This window comes from Eurosta solidaginis, chromosome 1, assembly GCF_040869045.1.
Source record: "Eurosta solidaginis isolate ZX-2024a chromosome 1, ASM4086904v1, whole genome shotgun sequence".
In the NCBI taxonomy this organism is placed as follows: domain Eukaryota; kingdom Metazoa; phylum Arthropoda; class Insecta; order Diptera; family Tephritidae; genus Eurosta; species Eurosta solidaginis.
Window position 1 is genome coordinate 65,665,023 of NC_090319.1, and position 14,574 is coordinate 65,679,596.

The 14,574-nt window shown below is 39.0% G+C and overlaps 1 pseudogene; it reads right to left on the reverse strand.

Moving 5' to 3' along the window:
- The window catches only part of LOC137234026 (serine proteinase stubble-like), a 159,603-nt pseudogene that overhangs the window by 127,839 nt on the left and 17,190 nt on the right, over window positions 1–14,574 (reverse strand).

Below are 14,574 nucleotides of genomic sequence, written 5' to 3' on the forward strand. Positions count from 1 at the left end.
CTCTCCTGAATTAAAAAAAAAATGTCTTAGTACCTCTAAATCGCGGGCCCCTGAGAAACCCCGGGCCCTGGGGAATCCCCCCATTTCCCCTCACCCATCATCGGTGTAACAAAAGTCACAAGTACCTCAATAATTGCCAATTTTAGTTTGTTCTCCACCACTTACCGTTCATGTGCGCGCACTTCCTTCACAGCAAATGTAACTGGCGCCGAAGGATCAGCATCGGTCGATAAATCGATATCACCCAAACGTACAGTAAATTGTCGCGCTGCAAAACTAAAATATGACACCGGCTTCAAAAGTATTCAAATGGGAACAAATTAAAATAGCTTACGGTTTCTGACGCGAATCTCTCGTACAATGCGCTGCTGTCAAAATATATTTGGAACCAATAAGCGAGCCACCACACCAGAACTCTGTACGTTTGGGACCATGCAAAAATATTGCCGTCATCCATGGCCATTGACCATTCGGTGCTTCAACTCCACCAACAATACGCCCCGATGAATATTCCTGTTGTCCACACTCTTCTGGATCTACAATATTATTGTTGCCTAGCAGTTCTAACTCATTGCCAAGCGGGTTAGGTGTAGTCTTTGTTGCTGTGGTGGTTTTTGAGGGTTTTAACTGTGGTATTAACACCAAAATGGTGATGATGCTGGACGTGGTGCAGTTGGACGTTTTGTTCAATAATAAAGCGGGAGAGCTACTCAAATCTTCGCAGCGGCCAGGACGCCCGTTGGGTGTTTTGCAATAATTTTCGGCGTCTTTACCGATCACATCTTCAGTAGTCGCTGGCAACTGATCAACACGATCTATTGAGTGTGTGGTTGTCGGGTGGGTAGTCGTACTTAGTCGCATTGTGGTGTGTAGTTTGTTTAGTTGTTGCGTTTGACTACCCGCACCCGTTGCTGGTAGTCATAACTTTATTCCGATTCTTCTTCTTTTTCTTCTTCTTCTTGGTATCTTTGGTTTCAACGAACATGGGATTCGTTGGCGTTTGTGTTTCTCCCTCGCGCTTAACTAATGTCTGTAAATTGGTAATTTTTTGCTCGTTTACGAGATTACTCTCATGTGATGGTGGTGCAGGTATTTTACCTGTCGGATTTACGTCACTAAATTTTCTAGATGGCGCTGCCGTCGTTGTACTAGTAGTCGTTATAGCGCTTGTTGTACTCATCCCACTAACAGTACTAGTGGCAATATTTACCTCATTTCCCACACCAGACGCTTGATACGTTTCAGGTTTGGGTTCATGCTGCCCACCGCGCGTTATATCCACCAACAAATGTCCCATTTTATTAAGTGCGCCTAAAGTTTCCGAGATGCGATTGAATGCCGATTGAAAGAGTAGGCGCGGAATAGTTTCATCACTACTACTATCTGTGCTACTGCTCTCTTCATCATCGCTATCGTCATAGTACTCTTCTTCATCATCATCGTCGTCATCCTCCGAGTCGGCGTCTCTACTTTCAGATTCCGAATAAGCATCTGATTCTGAATCTAAAGATGATGACTCTCAGCCAGCTTTCAGGCGATTATTTTGTTTTACTTTATTTGTTTCCACACATCCAAATTGTCTCGAATTTTCAGCAATCACGTATCCTTTGGAGAATGGTGAGTCCGATTGCGACTGAAAAAGACGCTGCCTTAAAAGTAGATGTGAATCCAAACTGTATACTAAACTAAAAGATTTGAAGCTATTTTACTATGAGTGAACTTACATTGGTCGTTTTTCAAGTGCCTTGGCTCGTAATCATCATCTGAGTCGATGCTGGCCGCTTATGCATAATACTGAGAGAGAACTGTGACTGATAGTACTGTAAAGTAGAGAAAAAATGGCATTAGGTCTTGTTCATGTTTCGAAAGAGTTACGATGATAATAGCCGTGTTTTTTTTTACACGCGTATACGTTTCGTTTGCGTGTGAAAAAAACGCCTATCCTCGGTTAGATAATGCTTAGGAGACCCATCTAGCGGCAGTGGTTAAACAACTAGCTACAGCACAGGGTGTACCGAAAAGTGGAGACACAACCCTCTGTTGTATTTCTGTGTATAACATATAGCTGAATCAGTTGTGGTAAATAGTGGACGCGCATAGAATTAGTGCAGAGGGTGAAACATAGCCACATATTTCAGTTACATCTGAGTATAATGCGTATTGAAATTTAGTAGTACTAATTTTATGCGTAACAATTTCAGAGGTGTATTTAAAGTTTGTCGCTTAGCAGTCCATATAAAGTTTAAGCGTATACGTATATAGATGTGAAAAAACACAGCTAATATTAATGGTGCTCGCTGAACTCATGGCAACCTCGGGTATACAAGGTGGCGGATAGTGAATGACTTCTGATCTGTCAGCTACAAATATCATTAGGGGATACAAATAAGCAATAAATAACTAAAAGCGGTGTGAGAGAAGGGCCACAGTGGCAAGACAAATGGATGCCACCATAATATTCTTATGCTATCCTCAAAATTGCGTTCCATAAGATTCTGATGGCGATGCTCTCTAGTGGAAAGTATGCTGTCGGTGACGATATTAGTCCATCTCAGGGTAATAGCTGGTCGAAATTAATGTGGTGTTAATATTCCATCATTTCCGCCTTGTTAAAACCGTGGAAGCTAAGGCATCTTTAAATTGGCGGTGCAGACCCGGCTGAGGAAGCTCCATACTCATGCCGAGTTCTGGACCTCCTTAGCGACCTGTAAAATGGCCAAAAGGTAGCATTCAAAAAAAGCAAAAAAAATTACTTAGATCACCATTTCTGATAATAATGGGAAAGCGTGGGTATCCTGCGGTTGCTCCAGCACAACCGGTACGCTTTAATGGTGAAAATCAGGGGATGTATACAGTAAGTGTGAGTCTTGAAATATACATTGTTCTTTTATACCAAATTATATGAAGAAAAAGTGTACATTTTAAAACTCACACATACTAATACAGCCCCAGAACTAATATGGCAAATTTTTTAGACTTTTTGACAGCCAACAACGGAAAATACCTCTACGTGCCTGGCACCAACTCAAAGGTGGCTATGAGGACAAAAATAAACGTTACGATGGACCCAAAAACCCTTGCCATAGGTTGCTTGGTTTATCTGTGCGCGTCGGAAGCCAATGAGTCCAAGAATAAGACTCAATAATTTACAGAAGTAGCTTCTCTAAGAAGGTAAGAAATTAATGGTAATTTTGACGATACTGTTGCTGCTGAGATTTGGATTGTGAACGATGTGTAATGAACAGTTGCTACTTGACTTTAAATTTAGCCAATAAATAAGTTCCAGGACTGTCTCGTACTATTTGGGAATGACTAGCTAGACGTAACGGGCAATGTGAATGACTGTTTTTTTAGTCCTCCTCAATGTATCTCCTTCCCGTTGTCCGCAATGCTTCCGTAACGAGGAACTCCTGCCAGCGCCATGTTTGAGGCATCATCTTGCATTTACTTACTACCCTGGGCGATGCAATGGGAAATTAAGCTGACGAATCAGGAAGACGGACTGTAATAGATACCTTAACTGATCAAGGAAGAAAACTCAGCGAGGATGTATAAAATAATGTCGGAGTCATACCAGAAAATCTGCTGAGGATACCACTTCGACCACATTATCTTGAGCTCCAACAGGCAGACTAATGAGGTCTTACTGCAAAACAGTCGGTTGTTTCACATATGTTAAAGTCCAAAGGTAATTGGTTAAGGAACATGTTCGCTTAGTGCGTCATCTTGAACGACCTAAGTATAAATAACTGTTACCTCGCCTTTATTCAGCTCTTTAACATTGTACATTGTTTTCCCAGCCATTTGATATGAATTTTGCAGCTAAGCTTACTATCGATCTCGAAGTCCAGATACTTTACTCCCGCAAATAGAGAGAGCGCAGCACCATTTAGAGTGTAAAGGGGCTGTAAAGTGTCGAAGAATATATGTAGGCCTTACAACCTTGGACTAACAAAGTTGCTTCTATCATCAAAAAAGAGGACTGTAGATTCATGACGGGTATTCTGACTGGACACTGTCTTCTGGCGTCAAATGCCTTTAAATTATGCTTGGTCAGTGATACCAAATGTAAGAAGTGCGGGTTGGAGGAGGAAGCAAGCGATCGAACGAACACATTTTGTGCTCGCGCCCTGCGCTTTCCAGCCTAAGAGTTCGGATATTAGGAGTGATGCAGCTGCCCGATCTAGTAGCAGAAAGTGGTATAGGTCCTAGAAGGCTTCTAGTATTTGCCAAGAGGATGGAGTTATTTTATAACATAGGTCCGGTGTGATAGGGTTTTTCAGTGTGGTCGTTAAATACATTTCTGGTAACACTATGGACTCATTCAGTCTATGTGAGGTCTCATTGACCGACCAGTTCAACCAAACCTAACCTAACCTAACACATAATCTTTTCCTCCACAGAAGCATAAAGAAAACTCGTTCTTGCAGCTTTGCGATGTCCTCTCGGCGAGTGCTTGTTACTGAAGCTTGTAAATTTTTGTTATCTTAGCTTCTAGCATTGCTTGCGACGGCAGATTTGGTTGTATATAACATCACGCTCTGTTCCAGAAATATTGACAGAGTCTATTGTTAGAAATCTGTAGACGTTTCTACCTATTATTTCTTGAATGATAGTTTCTGTTAATCTGTCCTTCACGTGCGATACAGAATAAGTTTGGATCCAGTTGGGGCCGCCCTTCTGTGGATATCCAAACGAAAAATGACACTGAAGATTACACATCACAAAAACCGGATTTTCTCCAAACCAAATTTGACAATATATACATGAATTATTATGCACTTTGTCGGAAAGTCAACAAAACAAAATCATATCCAAAAGCCTTTTAAAGACCTTCATCCTTAAGGACTTAAGGCCTATGGATCTGTAGTCACTAGCAATTTAGTGAACTATGTATTAAGATGACTTTAACTTTTCTCCAGATTTGAGGACAATGGGCTGGTGTGACTCCGGCTCTATAAATTTTCTACGGTACTTTTAATTGGTTTCCAGAAAATTTTCACGAAAACGAAAGTGGAAGTGGAAGTAATAAACAACATTTAATTTACAACAAACATTTCAGTGTCACATTTACTTCCGAAATCAGAGACGTCATCTTACCATTGCCTTAACTGGCACTAAGATGAAGATAATTCCATCGCTGTAATCATTTCACGCTTGCCGCATGCAGTCTAGCCATCTACATATATACATACCATATTCATCAGCGGTCTCATTGCGGTTGGAAAAACTCGTTCATAAGAGATCTTGCAAGTTAACATAAGGATCAGTTTTTCAGAAAAAGTTCAACCCAATTTGTCATTTAAACTACACTTAAACTTATTCTGCAGTTTTTCAGTCTACTTTAACTGAATTTTAAGCTGAGCTTAAGCGGCCGATCTGGCAGGGATAAACTCTAGTTAACCTATCGGGCGGCAACCATGGTATGATTTTAGCGTGCTCCGCCTACCACACCGAATGCCCTGGGTTCACACCCCGGCAAAGCAACATCAAAATTTTAGAAATAAGGTTTTTCAATTAGAAGAAAATTTGTCTAAGCGGGGTCGCCCCTCGGAAGTGTTTGGCAAGCACTCCGAGTGTATTTCTGCCATGAAAAGCTCTCAGTGAAAACTCATATGTTCTGAGTCGGCATAAAACAAGTAGGTCTCGTCCCGCAAATTTGTAGGAAAAATTAAAAAGGTGCAGGACGCAAATTAGAAGAGAAGCTCGGCCTGAAATCTCTTCGGAGGTTATCGCGCCTTACATTTTATTAATTTTTTTTATTTACTTAACCTATCGGTGATTTACGTTCGTTCGAAATGGCGTCGAATATACCCAACAAGCATTTGGGCTTGAGTAACATTAGAGCTCATGTTGATTAATATTAGGGCTGTGAACTGCATCCGGATTTTTCAACTATCTGGATAAACGGGATATTCGAATAACCGAATAGCTAAGCAAATAATCCGGTTATCCGGATATCCGGATACGTAAACGGAAAATCCGGATATCCTTATGTCCGGATACTGGAATATAAAAGTTTAATATATGCATATCAGAATTGAACGAAGCAAACATCGAAAAATTATTCACAAAATATGTTTGTAGATTATGAAATTAATGTCAAAAATTAAAAAGCTACAATTTTACAAACATCAACAATTTTACAATTTAGACTAATAATGAGTGCTAAAATGGTCAGCAAGTGAAAATAACAGTGCCATTTGTTTATATTGGGAAAAAAGCTGCACAACAAAGGACCGACATCAAGTATATGGTGCCACTATCGGTTTTTCCATCTTCAAGAGAATGGTATGGATGCAGCTTTTCTCTCTAAATCTGCGCCAGAATATAAGCCGATAAATAAAATAAATTATAAAAAATAATGATAAATAAATCCGGATATCCGGATAGTTTCACCAACGAATATTAACCGGATATCCATGCCGTCCGGATTTTATCCGTGTCACCGGATATCCATATGGATATCCGGATATTCGAATATGCGGATAGTCCCAGCCCTAATTAATATCATACTTCTAAAATCTTAAGAGTTGTTACGAAACAGTGGCTAAACTTGAGAATCACTGTGTACTCAACAAAAGGGGGATTTTTTTATAAAGCGAAAAATGTTATTACTTAAGTTGAAGAAATTATCGCTCCCGACTTATGGTTCTTTGACTGGACTCAAGTGTAAGATTCTAATACTACAGTATTTTCACGAAAATAAAATAAAATATATATAATTTATTTTTTGATAAATTACGCTTCATTACCACTATCAATCAGGTGTTTATTTCTCACAATAAATATATGTCGCCTTTGGTGGTACCACCTTGGAGATTTGTTTTCAACTTAATCTCAACTCGATATCCAATGTAGGATATCAACTGGAGAATCATGTCCAATATTCATTTCAGAACTGTACATTTCTCAAAATCTCTCAAAGCACACTGGTCGGTCTTATATGGAGTTGGTGGCCAAAAATACTTCCACTAGAGATATAAACGTGAAACTTTGGTCACGGCTTTATAAATATGTGAGAATTATTTTTTCATAAAATTGGTGCGGGTGATACTTTCATATCGACCCACTTTCACCGCATGCATACAAAAAGTGAGTTGATGTGGGGGGAAGTGGTAAGATGTGTCTATCGCAAGTACAATGTTTAGAAAAAGAAAAAGAAATTAAAGAAAAAGAAAAAGAAATTAAAGTTAATTAATTAAAGCATACATAACAATAACAAAACAACAAACACACACAAAAGTTTACATTTTCATATCGTTGACTGGATAAAATAATGTCGTATATTACATTTGAACACATATAACATACGACAATAATTTATCCGGGTGACGCTATCAGAAAACTGTCGCAAAACATAGTTAGTGACAGAAAGTGGCAGCTGATATTAACACTTTAGAATCTTAAAATTTTGACTAATAACAAGATATAAGTCCGAACGTGAGGATCGGTGAGGAACCCAACTAAACCTTTAGCTAAAATTTGAAATTTAAATATTTGTGCAAATAAACACTAATAAAGGCACTGGTGAAATTTTAAATTACAAAAACAAAACTCAACAAGCTAAAGACTCAAATTATTTCAAAATGAAGTAAATACATTTGACTTCAATATTCATTTTTACTTATTTCAATACAGTAATGTTTTATGTATTTTTAAATAGCTTAAACTTGCACTTTATTATACTCAGTTGAGCAGAGCTCACAGAGTATATTAACTTTGATTGGCTAACGGTTGGTTGTACAGGTATAAAGGAATCGAGATAGATATAGACTTCCATATATCAAAATCATCAGTATCGAAACAAAATTTGATTGAGCCATGTCCGTCCGTCGGTCCGTCCGTCCGTTAACACGATAACTTGAGTAAATTTTGAGGTATCTTGATGAAATTTGGTATGTAGGTCCCCGGGTACTCATCCCAGATCGGTATTTAAAATGAATCGATATCGGACTATAACAACGCCCACTTTTTCGATATCGAAAATTTCGAAAAATCGAAAAAGTGCGCCAATTCATTACCAAAGACGGATAAAGCGATGAAATTTGGTAGGTGAGTTAACCTTACGACGCAGAATAGAAAACTAGTAAAATTTTGGACAATGGGCGTGGCACCGCCCACTTTTAAAAGAAGGTAATTTAGAAGTTTTGCAAGCTGTAATTTGGCAGTCGTTGAAGATATCATGATGAAATTTGGCAGGAACGTTACCCCTATGTTTGCTTAATAAAAATTAGCAAAATCGGAGACCGACCACGTCCACTTAAAAATATTTTTTTTTAAAGTCAAATTAAAAAAAAAAAAGTTAATATCTTTACAGTATATAAGTAAATTATGTCAATATTCAACTCCAGTAATGATAGGGTGCAACAAAATACAAAAACAAAAGAAAATTTCAAAATAGGCGTGGCTCCGCCCTTTTTCATTTAACTTGTCTAGGATACTTTTAATGCCATAAGTCGAACAAAAATTTACCAATCCCTGTGAAATTTGGTAGGAGCTTAGATTCTAGGACGATAACTGTTTTCTGTGAAAAAGGGCGAAATCGGTTGAAGCCACGCACAGTTTTTACACACAGTCCACCGCCTGTCCTTCCGCTCGGCCGTTAACATGATAACTTGAGCAAAAATCGATATATCTCTACTCAACTCAGTTCACGTAATTATCTGAACTCACTTTGTACTGGTGTAAAAAATAGCCGAAATCCGACCATGACCACGCCCACTTTTTCGATATCGAAAATTGCGAAAAATTAAAAAAAATTCATAATTCTATACCAAATACGAAAAAAAAGGATGAAACATGGTAATTGGATTCATTTATTGACGCAAAATATAACTTTAGAAAAAAACTTTATAAAATGCGTGTGACACCTACCATATTAAGTAGAAGAAAATGAAAAAGTTCTGCAGGGCGGAATCAAAAGCCCTTGGAATCTTTGAATGAATACTGTTCGTGGTATTACATATATAAATAAATTAGCGGTACCAGACAGATGATGATCTGGGTCACCCTGGTCCACATTTTGTTCGATATCTCGAAAACGCCTTCACATACAAAACTACCACCACTCCCTTTTAAACCCCTCATTAATACCTTTAATTTGATACCCATATTGTTTGTACAAACGCATTCTAGAGTCACCCCTGGTCCACCTTTATGGCGATATCTCGAAAAGGCGTCCACCTATAGAACTAAGGGATACTCCCTTTTAAAATACTCGCTATCACCTTTCGTTTGATACCCATATTGTACAAACGCATTCTAGAGTCAACCCTGGTCCACCTTTATAACGATATCCCGAAAAGGCGTCCATCTATAGAACTAAGGTCCACTCCCTTTTAAAATACTCATTAACACCTTTCATTTGATACCGATATCGTACAAACAAATTCTAGAGTCACCCCTGGTCCACCTTTATGGCGGTGTCTCGAAAAGGCATCCACACATTAAACTAAGGCCCACTCCCTTATAAAATACTCATGAATACCTTTCGTTTGATACCCATATTGTACAAACGCATTCTAGAGTCACCCCTGCTCCACCTTTATGGCGATATCTCGAAAAGGCGACCACCTATAGAACTAAGGCCACTCTCTTTTAAAATACTCATTATCACCTTTCGCTTGATACCCATATCGTACAAACAAATTCTAGACTCCCCCTAGTCCACCTTTATGGCTATATCCCTAAATAACGTCCACCTACAGAACTATGGGCCACTCCCTATTAAAATACTCTTTAATACCATCCATTAGATACACATGTCATACAAACACTTTCCAGGGTTACCCTTGGTTCATTTTCCTACATGGTGATTTTCCCTCATTTTGTCTCCATAGCTCTCAACTGAGTATATAATGTTCGGTTACACCCGAACTTAGCCTTCCTTACTTGTTTTTAACTCGCTCACACTGCAAAAACCAACCAATGCCATAACCTCACTTTTGAAGCTATTTTTGAAGAGTAAAGTACAAAAGCAAATATACCTTTTAAAAGGCTGTTATATGGATTTGGATATCAACTTGAGAACTATCTGGTTTAAGAATAACTTGATGATGATATTGGATATCACCTCCGGAACTAGATATATATTTCGCTGGAGAAATATCTTTTAAATGTTTGTTGGGTAAACAAAATCCAGTTGTCGTATCTACAAGTTGTCTAGATAATAAAATACCAATGTTGCCGTATAAAAAATGCTGCCCCAAAAGCGGCCTTAAACTTTGACTGAAAAACAACTCAGTAGTTTAACTGGAGTTTAAATTTGACCAGAGTTTAAGCAAACTTAGTTTAAGCTAAGATTAACCAGCTAATGAAAAACCGGGCCTAAGTCACTCTTTGTGAGCATTTAGTTGTAGCAGATGCTTGAATGATTTGCTGGTATTTTCGCTGTTTGTTGTAATAATTACATAATATGAGGATTTACCTACCATTGTAGCAATAATCCGGGCAATTAAACATGCTGAGACAACTGAGGGAGCAGGGACCGTAAGAGTAACCACATTAGTAACAAAACTTATATTTTTTTGCACATAGTTAAGTAGTGGAAACACGATTCGTGAGATGGTTAATATAGGTACCACACAAGTAGACGTTATACCTGTGCTACTTTGTGTGATGAGTGTTACCCAGCTGGATCCACTCAGGTTTAGGGTATAAAAATATTTCGGATACATTTAGCATTGTTAAGTACGAAAAACTTCCTCTGCCATTTTAGAAACAAAATTTCCAATAATGTACAATTGGGCTAGAAACGGGGCACCGATATTAGCTCGAAAAAATGCACGTGCTGTCTTCACGCGAGAGTACACCGCACCAAATCTAATAGCACATAAAGGTGGCGACTCGAACTTAAGGTTCAATGGCAAAGTCAAATTCTAGAAGTCGTTCGGAACAAAAAGTCACTCAAAGCACAAAACACGAGCATTACTCTGGAACTCCACAGCATTCAAATGTCCTTGTTCCTCGGAGGATAGATCATATAAAAAAGTTAAGCTCAGCTTTTGTGTCATATAGGGCACACCTCTGTAAGCATCAGCTGTTTGATCTGAATAAACATGAGGATACAAACAGTTTCATTCGCATTGAGCCGGTGGACTCCAAAGCTGAATCACTCATCTTGCCCCATTTTTTCAGAGTCAAATTCAAAACTTTGTTCTGGCTCAACTCCATTCTTGACACTGTTACAGGTTAGGTTGAACTCTTTCATATCCAGAAGAAAACACAGCATATGCTATGTCTTTACATATTACAAAAAGTTTTTCATTTGTCAGAGACTGTGTTAGCGTAAGGGCAATCCCTAGAAACAACGGGTCAGTGAGAAGTATACATCTTTATTCGTCCCTGGGCATAAGGGAATATATGGAAATGAAAAAGCGGATGAGCTAGCCGAGGGGAGCCGAGAGTTGCACATGATCGACCAAGTGCCGGGCTTTCGACCATATAATAACAAAATTACTCTTATTACTAAAAAAGGAGGGATGTAGACTCATGATTGGTCATATGATTGGACACTAACTTGTGGCGTCACATTCTTTCAAATTATACCTGGGCAATAATAGAAGTTTTAAGAATTGCGGGTGGCAGGAGTAAAGTTAAGTTAGGTTGAACTGGCTGGTCAATAAAGATCTCCCATAGATTGAATGTGATGATGTTACTAGAATTTGCTTGACGACCAAACGAAAAAACCCCAATTATATAGTAGGACTTATGTTATATAATAATTCCGTTGTCTTGGCAAATGCCAGAAGTTTTCTAGAACTTCGAGATCCGGCAACACTGCAACCTCTACTAGCTCGACCCTTGATCTCGCGAGCGCAGGACACGAACAAGAACCGTGGTCAACCGTTTCGTCCTGCAGCTCGCATTTCCTTCAGCTGATATTACTGACGATGCCTCACTTTACATGTAACGCCAGATGGCAGTGTCCAGTTAATATGCCCATTCCTTTTTGAAGATATGAGCAGCCTTGTGAGCCTAGTGTCGAAGACTTTGCACATGCTCTTATAAAGTTTGCACCTGCGCGCTTCTATTCACGCTTTTCCTGCTTGATGAATCAATGGATGGATGTCTTTTTTGATTTATCCTAACCGGATTGGGACGTCTACCGTCGACTCAGTGAGTGCTGCACCCTCAACTCATCGGTATATCCTTTTTTGACCGAGAAGCCAGTATAGATATATGGTCCGCCTCGAAGTCTATCCAATGCTTCTCTACATTCCAAGCCCTTCTTGATTAGGTACTATGTGAGTTTATTGCTTTAATCATCGCTTGACTATCAATATATATATTTCACGGCTACAAATGAAATAGGCTTAGCCATAGGACGCTATCAAATAAAATCCAAGCCTTACTTGTAATATTAAGGAGTAAATATTGACTCTAAATTAACTTTTAAGGATCACCTCAAGGCGGTGGAAGAGAAAATGTTCAAAGTTAGTGGAACCATAATGCGAATAATGCCCAACATCGGCGGCCCAGGCGAAACTACATGACGCGATTGCAGGTTAAGCATGTTTTGTCTAGAATTTCTGCTGTCTTCTTCTCGCCTACAGTTTCTGCCTAAAAGACACTACAGTGCGCTGTAGAATAGTCTGTAGGATCTACTTATTTCTAGATCGACATAATGAACACCGGAAATGAGCCATGGCGTTAATATGAAGGCATCGATATCATGTGTATTCTGTAATTTTCGCTTCCTTGCCCCAAACACTCCAACTCTATGGTGGTCTCAAAGTCTCTTTCGAAACTCAGGCAAGGAGCCATGTAGTCTGCTCGCCCTACAGTAGATGATGCTATATTGCTATGGCCATACGGCTTTGCTACCTGCAGGCGGGGTATGCAGAACGGCATGCCATGCCATTATGCTAATCACTGTTAATCTGCAAAACCCCTCTTGTCCTTTGACAGAAGTACTTTTTTGTGTGGCTGCTCACCAAACAAGGATCCCATAGTAGATTATGGGAGAAAAAGTACATGCATACAGCGTCGCGGAGGCTTTCCTCACTCTTTTTCTATAGTTCCTAGATGTTTTGGTGTGTGCCTTACTGTAGGCTAAACCCTCCCAAATCAGGCCTAACACAATTGAGAGCCTTATATTTCCTAGTAAATAATACAAGATACAGATAATACCGACTCCTGATGTCCAATCATGTACATCCCGAAGCGCCTGGTGTATCAGTAAGCTTTAAAGAGCTAAATGTAAGAAGTTTCTTTAAAGAAAGTTGTATTCCAATACGATCAGTAGTGTCCGAGATAACTTCTTTTCAGCAGTGACTTGCAATTGGGTATTAAATTTCAAAACAGCAATTAACAAAACTGTATAGCTGCAAAAGTTGAATACCACAAGTGCATGCGATATTTATGTGTAAATTGTAAGCAGAGTAAAAAATAAAGGTGTTGCAAGCAACTACGCCTCTTTGCGCATGCGTAAACTTCCAGTACCAAATTTTATGTGTAACAGATGTATGCGATATGACCTGTTGCTCAAGCAAATCGACTACCGTAAAATTTACATCGAAAAAAATGTGCGGAACTAAAAAGAGTTTGAGTGTAACAACAACAAGTTGCAAAATATTAAAAATAGAAAATTATTGAAAGTATTTTTTCGGTGATTAAGTAATAAAATGCGTAACTAGGCAGCCATGTAATTGCATACCACTTACAGAGTAAACGGTGTAAAAGGTGCTGCTGGCGTTATGTCACGATACGTTTGCTTACTGGGCGGATAATGAGGGAATGGCAGTTTCATGCATTTATGATTTGGTTAAAATGACGTCACAAGGCTACCACACAAATATGTAGTTTGGGATTGCTGTAATAGGGAAATGTATTAACAAATTTTGTTTCTCTTCTTCTTGCTCAACATGTATAGGAAGAAGAATCCACTGAATTTCAAAAGTCCTCTCCAGCGATATGATATACACTTTCACTTTCTTCATCTATAACATGGAATGTCTTCAGTCAATTTCTAACTCTCATTTAAGTATTTTTCGAAACATGGATGCACTCGTGAAGTTCGATGTGTAAACGCACATACGTCTAAAAACTGAAATTTTAAATTTAGTAGCGCTCGCTCAAAGATTTAAGTTAAACCACAATAGAGGTAGCCTTAGGTTAGGTTAGGTTGAACTGGCCTGTCCATGAGGACCTCACATAGACTCAATGAGTCCGTAGTGCTCCCAGAAGTTTATATAGCGACCAAACTGAAAAACCTATCAAAACCCAGGACCAATGTTATCAAAAAACTGTGTCCTCTTGGCAAAAGCTAGAAGGCTTCTAAGACCTTTGCCACTTGCTTCTTCTACATCTAAAAGCTGTATCACTCCTAATAGCTGGAGTCTAATTTGAAGGCATATGAAGCCAGAATGCAGTGTTCAGTCAGAATACCCGTCATGAGTCTACAGTCCTCTCTTTTTAATGATAGAAGCATCTTTGTTAGGCTAAGGCTGTAAAAACTACACATAATCTTCGATACTTTACAGCCCCGCACTTGAACCCACGCCTTTCCCGCTTGATCGATCATGTGCACCTCTCGCCCTCTCTTAATCTCGCCAAATCTGATTGGGACGT